Raw genomic sequence first — 10,770 nt, 5'->3', positions numbered from 1 at the left:
CTCAACTTTCATCCCAAGGATATAATCTACTTCACCAATATCCTTCATCTTAAAAGTATCTTTCAGAAATTGTTGTAACTTTTACTACATGTTGTTTGTAAAAATCGAAATATCGTACAAGAAAATAATATAAGTCTGATTTTCTAATAAAATTCGTAATTTTAAAACGAAAAGGAACATTATCCTTAGAGTGCAATTGTAGGGTTGCTTATGGACAATTTATACATAATCAATTAACGGAACCCAAATATTTGATGTACTACATAAATTACAACCCCCACAATCCAGGATTACTATAAATATAACTCTGAATTTTCTAAAAAAATTCGTAATTTTAAAACGAAAAGGAACATTATCCTTAGAGTGCAATTGTAGGGTTGCTTATGGACAATTTATACAAACGAAAAGGAACATTATCCTTAGAGTGCAATTGGAGGGTTGCTTATGGATAATTTATACATAATCAATTAACAAAACCCAAATATTTGGTGCACTACAAAAATTACAACCCCCGCAATCGAAGATTACAATACATATAATCTGAATCTGAATTTTCTAAAAAAATTCGTAATTTTAAAACGAAAAGAAACATTATCCTTAGAGTGCAATTGTAGGGTTGCTTATGGACAATTTATACATAATCAATTAACGGAACCCAAATATTTGATGTACTACAAAAATTACAACCCCCGCAATCGAATATTACTATACATATATGTCTGAATTTTCTAAAAAAATTCGTAATTTTAAAACGAAAAGGAGCATTATCCTTAGAGTGCAATTGGAGGGTTGCTTATGGATAATTTATACATAATCAATTAACGGAACCCAAATATTTGATGTACTACATAAATTACAACCCCCACAATCCAGGATTACTATAGATATAAGTCTGAATTTTCTAAAAAAATTCGTAATTTTAAAACGAAAAGGAACATTATCCTTAGAGTGCAATTGTAGGGTTGCTTATGGACAGTTTATACATAATCAATTAACGGAACACAAATATTTGATGTACTACATACATTACAACCCCCACAATCCAGGATTACTATAAATATGTCTGAATTTTCTAAAAAAATTTGTAATTTTAAATCGAAAAGGAGCATTATCCTTAGAGTGCAATTGGAGGGTTGCTTATGGATAATTTATACATAATCAATTAACGAAACCCAAATATTTGATGTACTACATAAATCACAACCCCCACAATCCCGGATTACTATAAATATGTCTGAATTTTCTAAAAAAATTCGTAATTTTAAAACGAAAAGGAACATTATCCTTAGAGTGCAATTGGAGGGTTGCTTATGGATAATTTATACATATTCAATTAACAAAACCCAAATATTTGATGTACTACAAAAATTACAACCCCCGCAATCGAAGATTACTATACATATTTGTCTGAATTTTCTAAAAAAATTCGTAATTTTAAAGCGAAAAGGAACATTAAGCTTAGAGTGCAATTGTAGGGTTGCTTATGGACAATTTATACATAATCAATTAACGGAACCCAAATATTTGATGTACTACATAAATTACAACCCCCACAATCCAGGATTACTATAAATATGTCTGAATTTTCTAAAAAAATTTGTAATTTTAAATCGAAAAGGAGCATTATCCTTAGAGTGCAATTGGAGGGTTGCTTATGGATAATTTATACATAATCAATTAACGAAACCCAAATATTTGATGTACTACATAAATTACAACCCCCGCAATCGAAGATTACTATACACATGTCTGAATTTTCTAAAAAAATTCGTAATTTTAAAACGAAAAGGAACATTATCCTTAGAGTGCAATTGTAGGGTTGCTTATGGACAGTTTATACATAATCAATTAACGGAACACAAATATTTGATGTACTACATAAATTACAACCCCCACAATCCAGGATTGCTATAAATATAAATCTGAATTTTCTAAACAAATTCGTAATTTTAAAACGAAAAGGAACATTATCCTTAGAGTGCAATTGTAGGGTTGCTTATGGACAATTTATACATAATCAATTAACGGCACCCAAATATTTGATGTACTACATAAATTACAACCCCCACAATCCAGGATTGCTATAAATATAAGTCTAATTTTTCTAAAAAAATTCGTAATTTTAAAACGAAAAGGTACATTATCCTTAGAGTGCAATTGGAGGGTTGCTTATGGATAATTTATACATAATCAATTAACGGAACCCAAATATTTGATGTACTACATAAATTACAACCCCCACAATCCAGGATTACTATAAATATAAGTCTGAATTTTCTAAAAAAACTCGTAATTTTAAAACGAAAAGGAACATTATCCTTAGAGTGCAATTGTAGGGTTGCTTATGGACAATTTATACATAATCAATTGACGGAACCCAAATATTTGATGTACTACATAAATTACAACCCCCACAATCCAGGATTACTATAAATATGTCTGAATTTTCTAAAAAAATTTGTAATTTTAAATCGAAAAGGAGCATTATCCTTAGAGTGCAATTGGAGGGTTGCTTATGGATAATTTATACATAATCAATTAACGAAACCCAATATTTGATGTACTACAAAAATTACAACCCCCGCAATCGAATATTACTATACATATATGTCTGAATTTTCTAAAAAAATTCGTAATTTTAAAACGAAAAGGAACATTATCCTTAGAGTGCAATTGTAGGGTTGCTTGTGGACAATTTATACATAATCAATTAACGGAACCCAAATATTTGGTGTACTGCAAAAATTACAACCCCCTCGTTTATTGTTCTTGGTTGTCCGAATCCATGACATCTATTAATAACACTCCACAGTTTTCATGAAGTCGTTTCCCAACAAATGCAGCTCCTTGATTTTCACTGAAGTTTACTTGTACATCCTGAAGTAACTTTGTCTTGACGTAGTCCCCGGTAATTTCTATACCTGAACTCTCCGTCACTGGTTGATACTTAACTGGAAGACCAGCCAACATTAATGTTCCAATCCATTGTTCCTTAATTTAATTTCCAAACCAACACTGCTTAGTTTAGTTACAGTTACTTCCATTATGTTAAACAAATTTCCCCATCGATGAGTAATTCTTAAGCTTTTTTGTTGCAAGCTTACGTAGAAAACCAACTTTCCTATTTAATCCAGAATCTTCAAATGCTTTGTAGGGAGGTCGCTTAGTGGAAAGATATTTACCAGCCGGATACAAGCACCAAATTTTACATAAAGCCCCCCGAGACCCTAACAAACAACTTTTTTTAAAGTTTTTAAGTAAGATTAGAATTATTTACAGCATGGTTAGTACTATATGCATATGCCCAAAATAAGGTAAATATTAGAGTCACCACTGAAGCTCTATGTCGAACCAGCATCGGCCTCCCGTTGCAAAATAGAGAGAATAGTTTCATAAAAAGTAAAAAAAAATTGAATAGGAGTACGATTAGGGAATGCAATACCGGGATTGCGGGATCCCGAAATACCGGGATCCAGCAGCATTTTTGCGAGATTAATCCCGCACATAAATGGAACGGGATCCCGCGGGATTTGCGGGACTGAGGAATTTGTCGACCAAGGGGACGACTCTGTTTACTTTGTTAATGAAACTGATACTGGCGAATTATTTTTTAAATAATTGTTAAACTTTTTTCGTTAAAAATGTACGAGTACTATGATTTTTGAGACACTTTAGAAGACTTTTTGTGCTTTACAGGTAAGGTTTTTTTGATTTCTAAGTTAGGCCGAAGGTACTGCTGCGGGATTGCATTCCCTACTAGAAACCAATTTCGAAAGAAAATTCAAAGGGCTGTAACTTTTGAACTAGTAGCCCAATCTTGGAACTGTTTGAAATTATGGATTCTACAGGCCACATTCTATAAGAAAAATTTCTTTCCGGGTCGATCTGAGACAATTTTTTTTTCGGGCCTCAAAAAAAGGCAGTGTATAACCTTCCTTTTTTACCAAAAATCGACTGCACCAAAATTTCTCGGGAAAACACTTTTTCTTATTAATTTTGGTGCGTAGAATCCAAAACAATTCGTACTTTTTCGATCAGACTTCTCAATTAAAAGTTATAGACTAGAAACTAGGGAATGCAATACCGGGATCCTGCAGCATTTTTGCGAGATTAATCCCGCACATAAATGGAGCAAGATCCCGCGGGATTTGCGGGACTGAGGAATTTGTCGACCAAGAAGACGACTCTGTTTACTTTGTTAATGAAACGCATAACGGAGAAGTTATTTTTTATATAATTGTTAAGCTTTTTTCGTTAAAAATGTACTATGATTTTTGAGGCACTTTAGAAGTGCACCTTTTTGTGCTTTACAGGTGAGGTTTTTTTGAGTTCTAAGTTAGGCCGAAGGTACTTTTTTGTTAAATATTGTGATAATTAGCGATTTATTTTAATACAGAAGTTAACCGCACAGAATTGCTTATTTGCCAATTTATTTAAAGTTTTGCGAGATCCCGCAGATACCGGGATCCCGCGGGATTAACATCTAACAATCCCGCAAATACCGGGATTGAGATTTTGCTGCGGGATTGCATTCCCTAAGTACGATGAATAAAGTGGTTTCATTACGGTGGCCGGTGCTTGGAGTTTCCTTGCTATTATCATAAGAAAGTATTTATGCACAATTACGCAATTACCTTTAACAAAGTACACTTTTGTTCTCCTTGCTGCATAAGTAGGTATAGGTGGGAACGGTATTATGTACAAATTTTCCTGGGAAATATTCTTATTCCGTAGAAGACCCACTTGACCGCGGTGAGGTACGTCAAGAATAATAGCGTTAACGTGACAACTTTTTTTCGAAATCCAGGTCAATGTTCTTGAATGATTAAGTTAATTAAAGAAACTTTAATAACTCTGGTGGTCTGTACTTGATCCGCTCACGTTGGTACCTCCTAGACCACGTTCATTACTAATTGGTATCTGATGATAATTATGCAATATACAAATAAGGTTACAAAAAGATAACACAACAAGATAAAACCTAAAAGAGTTAGGTTATTCGGTCGTTATTGAGTGTCACTTGCTTACCAGCATTTCTGAACAACTATGTGTTCAAGGTGCCAAAAAGTAGCTTTTTTTTAAATACAATTCATCTTTTTTTGTACACACTACCACATGTTATTAATAAATTTAATTTAATTCTAACTAATAAATTTTTGGAAGTTTTATTACAATCTTTATACGCAATGGAATAACAATGTTACAATTCCCTAAAATGATTAAAGAGGGTCCCTGTATTTTCTATTTTCTCTCTAGTTGCTGTACATCTTTATTCATTTTTGCAAGTTCTTCTATCTTTTCCCCTACTTCTCCCCTTCTTTCGACCTCAGCCCATCCGTTTCTTTCTAAATTTTTTTGGTCTTTGTTCCCACCAAACCCCTTTGGTGTTCATCCTCGTTAAAACATAGTCTTTCACCAAATCACCTTCTCTTTCTGTCATTTCTTCAAATTTTACCGCCCAACGTCCCGACTCTGTCCTTATCTTCACCATTTTATTTCCTCTAAGATGTAATTTGATGTCCTTGCGTTTAGTCCCAATGCCCATTTGTGGTACCTTCTCTGAATTCCTTCTAGTTCATGCCATTCCATCTCCACACCCCTTTTTCGTACATCAACCCCCTCACAATTGCAGCAAAAATGTGTTTCTGAACTCGTTTTTTTAATTTCCTCTCCTATTCTCCACACTTGCTTCATCGCCACTTCTCCCTTTTAAGCGCATTTTTGCAAATTTATTTGTAAAACAGTAGCTTTCCATTTCACTTTAGCCGGCTGGCAGGCAACAAATGAGGGCCCGTAGAAGAACGCTTGTAGAAAGACGTGACTGCATTATGGGTCAGCGGCATCTGGGCGCCATCCCCGGGGGTCCTTTACTAACGAGGTGATTTTTTACTTATTTCCTATCTTCTTCTACAGCAGTAAGTCCGATTGTTTTCAAAGTTGTGTCGTCGCACAACTCCCGCGTGGCGGAATGTTGTTTCTAAGGGCGAAATTAACCACCTTTTTTTGCAAAGCGCACGTCTTCGAGAGGTAGTCAACTTCGGTCGCTGAAAAGTTACCCTCCGCCGCGAATTTTGTCACGGGGTTTAAAGTTTATGAAAGCTCAAATCGCGGTCTCTCTTTCTTGTGTCGCCAATAAAAGCTCGAGCTGTGTGAAATGCCGTACCATTTTGTGAATGGTCTTTAGCGAAATCCACCAAAATGATTGTAGGAAAGTCAAAAGTGGGTATCGACAAACGGAATGTGGTAGCCCCCGACAAGATGGTGGAATCAAAACTGGCTAATAGAATACTGATCAGCACTGAAGTGCCTTCGATTTTACACGAGGACTTTGATATTGTTTTCTTAATTCCCTTATTTGTTCGTTTGTCCCATATTATCGTGTTGCATCTGAGTATTTAAATTCTCTTAATCCCTCAGGATACCCTTTCTTCCCTCCACTTCTGTTCTACCACCCTTTTCCTTCATCCCCTCATCATCTTCAATTTTTTCTACATTTAATTCGGGTCCCTTTCTTTCTCATCTTCCCATCATTTCATTCATCTAATTCTGGTATGTTGCCTTTATTGCTATGCCATAGGCGTATGCCAGATACCAAATCTTCCTTCTTCACGATTGATCCGCCTGGACTCTGCCTTTATATTTTCTCCATATCTCTTTTAAGTTAAATAAGCTCGGGCGAACTGTCTCAATTTTTTTAATGTCCAGAACTTCTTCCCTCCTACCTTCGCCTTACTTGTCTCTAAATACAACTCCTTGTTCTTTAAATTATTAGGTAACTATTGTCCCATCCTCCATCATTTTCCATAGTTTTCCCTTTTTACTGTGCAAAACGCTGCTTTTAAATTTATGAAAAACGCTATCACTTTTCCGCTCTTTACTCCAATTCTTTTTCAAGCAGTCTGTGCAAAACATATATACATCGTTTAGCCACTCACAATAGCCACTTGGTTAACGAATTTACTTTGTGACTACGTACTCCTTGCTCTGGTAGTCCAGATCCAAATTTATCTGCCGTTTTATGCTCGAAACATAACTAAAATCTTGGAACACGTAACACTAAACAATCTCGTAGCTCAGGAACGAATGCCTCAAAAAATCCCGGAATGATCCTACCGTTGTTACTAATTAACGTATTTTTCAACATGACGATTTTTTAAAGAACAAATTTGATTGTCCGTACCCCTCGAAATGGATGAGCTTTAGGCTGTCGTTAAAAAACCACGCACGGGAATTGCCGGGGATTTCCCGATTAAAAGGACACTACGCCATAGAATTCAAATACGCGCAACTACTTTCTATAAAATTTTTAAAACCAGTTTTAGAGCTACCGTTACAGAATTTGTCTTCAGCTCATCATTTTGATTAAAAAACGTACCTATTGTTTTGTTCTGTTAATGGATTTATCCATTAAGCAATAAATGATAATATTACGACAACGTGTGATACAAGTACTGTACAGAGTGTCCCTTTTTGCATCTCACAATCTACGATGTTGGTTTCTTTGTAAAATAAAAAAATTAGCATATTGAGCTTTATTACGAAAGGTATTTTCACCTTAAAATGCGGGTTTGCCTCAATTTAACCAAAATCTTAGTTCTCGATACCGGGACCTGATCTGATATCAGAGTAAATAGGAACCCCAAACCATTAAAAGATAACGTATCGTTTCAAGGGCTTTATTGTTGTTTACCCAAAACGTTGTTGCAAATTTAGGAAAGTGTTTATACTATACGCGAGACAGAGGAAAGAAGTTCCTATAGACAGTCATAAATTGAAGTTGAGAAACATCCACAGGTTTCGGAAGTCCCAAATCCCTTAAAACTGAGCCTGTTCGGGCATGTGCGCTCTCCTTTGCTACACACCAAACAGCAATGCAGACAGAAGAGGAAAGTGTTTAATTTGATGTTAGAGTTTCCTACCGCAAAAAAAAAGTGTGAAAGAGACAAAGCAGTGCTGGAATAAGTAAAAACTACCGCAGTTAATCGCAAAACTTGGGGGTTTGGTCAAGGTTTCATCTAAAATATAGGAAAACTTATACTGTCCAGTAACAGTTTGACTTGTGCAGGTACTGAAAGACACCCTTTACCGACGAAGTTTCATCCGCACTGCTCTCCAAGGCACCTTCCCCAGTTGTGCTATTTGCATAACAATCACCACTTGAAATGATTTGCAACTACTCCTACAAAAAAAATTGTTTTTGACTTTTTGTCACTGATACGATTCTGATTAGGAAGTTGGATAAGATTAAACCTCTCAGCGATATAAAACCGTCAGATGTGCGCTTGTCTTAACAAACGTTCCATATCGACATTGACCACAATGAGACTACTCCTCCTATGTGTTATTTTGGCGCTTTTTATAGCGTCCGTTATGGCCGTTTGTCCCGAAAAGCCACGTACGGAATTTCCAAGGTGTAGATGTGAACCTCCTTCAGCTACAAAACGAGAGAATTGGTAAGTTATCTTTCCCTTCTAACATTTAAACGTTTCTGGATAGTACCAGATTTATGGTACCTGCTTTGACCCTAGAAAACACAACAGAATCACGCTCAAACTTTGATCAATTTTCTGTTGCAGTGGGCCATGCAGGACAAAGAAACTCGCTGAGGGACTCGTATACTGCACTGATTAATCATGAAAAACTTGCTGAATTGAAACTTAAAAATTGGTTACTGAAAATAAACGTATTGAAAATAGTCGACAGTAGTTTTTTTTAGTGCAGATTCATGCGGTACACCTAAATACCACCTCTTTTGTCATGCAGATCTGAAATACAATTTTAGAACTGCTGGGTTAGGTGCAAAAGTATTTTATGATGGGCTAGTGAGGGTAGCCAGTAACTTTACTTTCTCAAAGGTTTTCTATTTCGACTATGGATGTAACATTTGGTCCTTCGAGCTTTACTACATCGCGCGTGGTTTCAACAGTCATCATAACAGAAAGAAAAGGACATAGGACAAAGATAGGATCATCACGTCGACTTGGAAGGAAATATGGACAAAGGATCGTCGGCATCGAACCAAGGACAGAGCCGTAGACTGGAGGGACCTTACTAAAACGCAGGGAAAGGATCTTCAGAGACGTCAACTGTGAGTTACAGTAGCACCAGGATATCAAGGAACACTAAAGAGCTAGGTGTCTTTCTATAATCAGAGGCATCTGCAAAAGAACCTATTGAGATGATTGGGCATCTAAGCGGAATGAAACATGGTACCAGCTTGTAGATCTGAAATTGTTTTATAAAAATGGAGAGAAGATAAAAATCCTCGCTGCGCTTGACACCTTTTCAGGATACTCACTAATAGATACGAGGATTGTGAAGAAGTTAGGAATCTCAAGGAAAAAGGTAACTTAAAAAAAGGAATCGTGGAGAGGGTGGGTGATAATGGTACTACCGAATCACAAGGATTGTCACTATCAACTGGACGAAGTGCTGACAATGGATAATTTAGAAGAAAGACTACCGCGAATAAGTTTCAGAAGAGAAAAGCCTAAACGATGGGATTTCTATAAATATGCGGCTTTAGTAGAATCTGAAGACTCCAATATATCCATATTCCAAGATCTAGGAACATGAGATAGTGAAGCAAAGCTTTGGAACAGAAGATTTTGGGGCAAAAATCTACAATGATAACTATTGAACTTCGGAGAAAAAAAGGGCACTAAGAATGATGGACAGATGAAAATAAGAAGCGAACAGAAAGCAGGAGAATTGCTAGGAAGAGGCTAGTGTATCTGGAAAGGAGGATGGATAAAGACGCAGACTTGGCGAGACAATATGAAGAATATACTGAGAAAGGATATTTAAAAAAGATATCTTCTGATGAAATGAAGATAGAAAAGCGTAATAGTCCAGGCAAATTGCAAAAGAAAATTGTTAATGGAGCTTTACCAAGTGGATATGTTAAAATGGTCTATAACAAATACAAAAAAAATAAATACCGGAGCAGGGGAGTGGGAGTAAGTTTTTGGGGAGGGTGTAAAGGGGTGAAAATCGTATGACGGCAATTTCCGACAAAACTAGAGATCAGAGATAAAAGTGTTCAATGGAAAAGGTGTAGATCGTGAAAAACTTTCTTTCTAGTCGCTTTCTCACATACTTACCTTAAAATAACCGAAAAAAATCGCGAAACCGTGTTTCTTATTTTTTATTATTAATTTCCGCAAAAATGATTTTCTTTTAACGAGACGAGAGAAAATATGTCGAGTTCATAAGAATGTTGTATGAATTATTGAATTTGGGAAACAAAGGCGGTGGCTGTTTTTAGTTTGAAGTTCATACAATTTCGAAAGAGAATAAATGTCATTTTTTAAAAAGTATCGTGTAATTTGTTACTTGCAGAAAAATAGAAAATGAGGATAAAATGCGTAACAGGACAGATAACATAAAAACAGTATCTATATATAGTTGGTTTTAGGTAAAATCGGTTCTAAACGCATCAAAATATAGTTTCTTATGATTCAAATGTACTAAAAAATTTTTCAATATAAAAATGAAGAAGGTTCCGAAATACCGTTTTTGTTCAAAGGAAAATTGTCCTTTTTATCGTAGGGAGTTCTATTTGGTGTCATTTTCTTCGTTTTATCTATACTTTTTGATGACATAAAAAAATTATTGTCCCTATTGAAGAAGCAGCTGAAACAAACCATTTCAGTAACATTGAATTTTCTAGTAAATGTTAATAAATTTTGAAATTTGTCAAAAACTGATTTCAGCATTCGATTCTACGGGAAAAAATGTAAAGGAACCTATTATTTCATTGTTTGAACA

The sequence above is a fragment of the Photinus pyralis genome, unplaced genomic scaffold, assembly GCF_008802855.1.
Source record: "Photinus pyralis isolate 1611_PpyrPB1 unplaced genomic scaffold, Ppyr1.3 Ppyr1.4_LG8, whole genome shotgun sequence".
Taxonomy (NCBI): Eukaryota; Metazoa; Arthropoda; class Insecta; order Coleoptera; family Lampyridae; genus Photinus; species Photinus pyralis.
The sequence above is the reverse complement of the archived record's forward strand: the minus strand, read 5'-3'. Positions refer to the sequence as shown.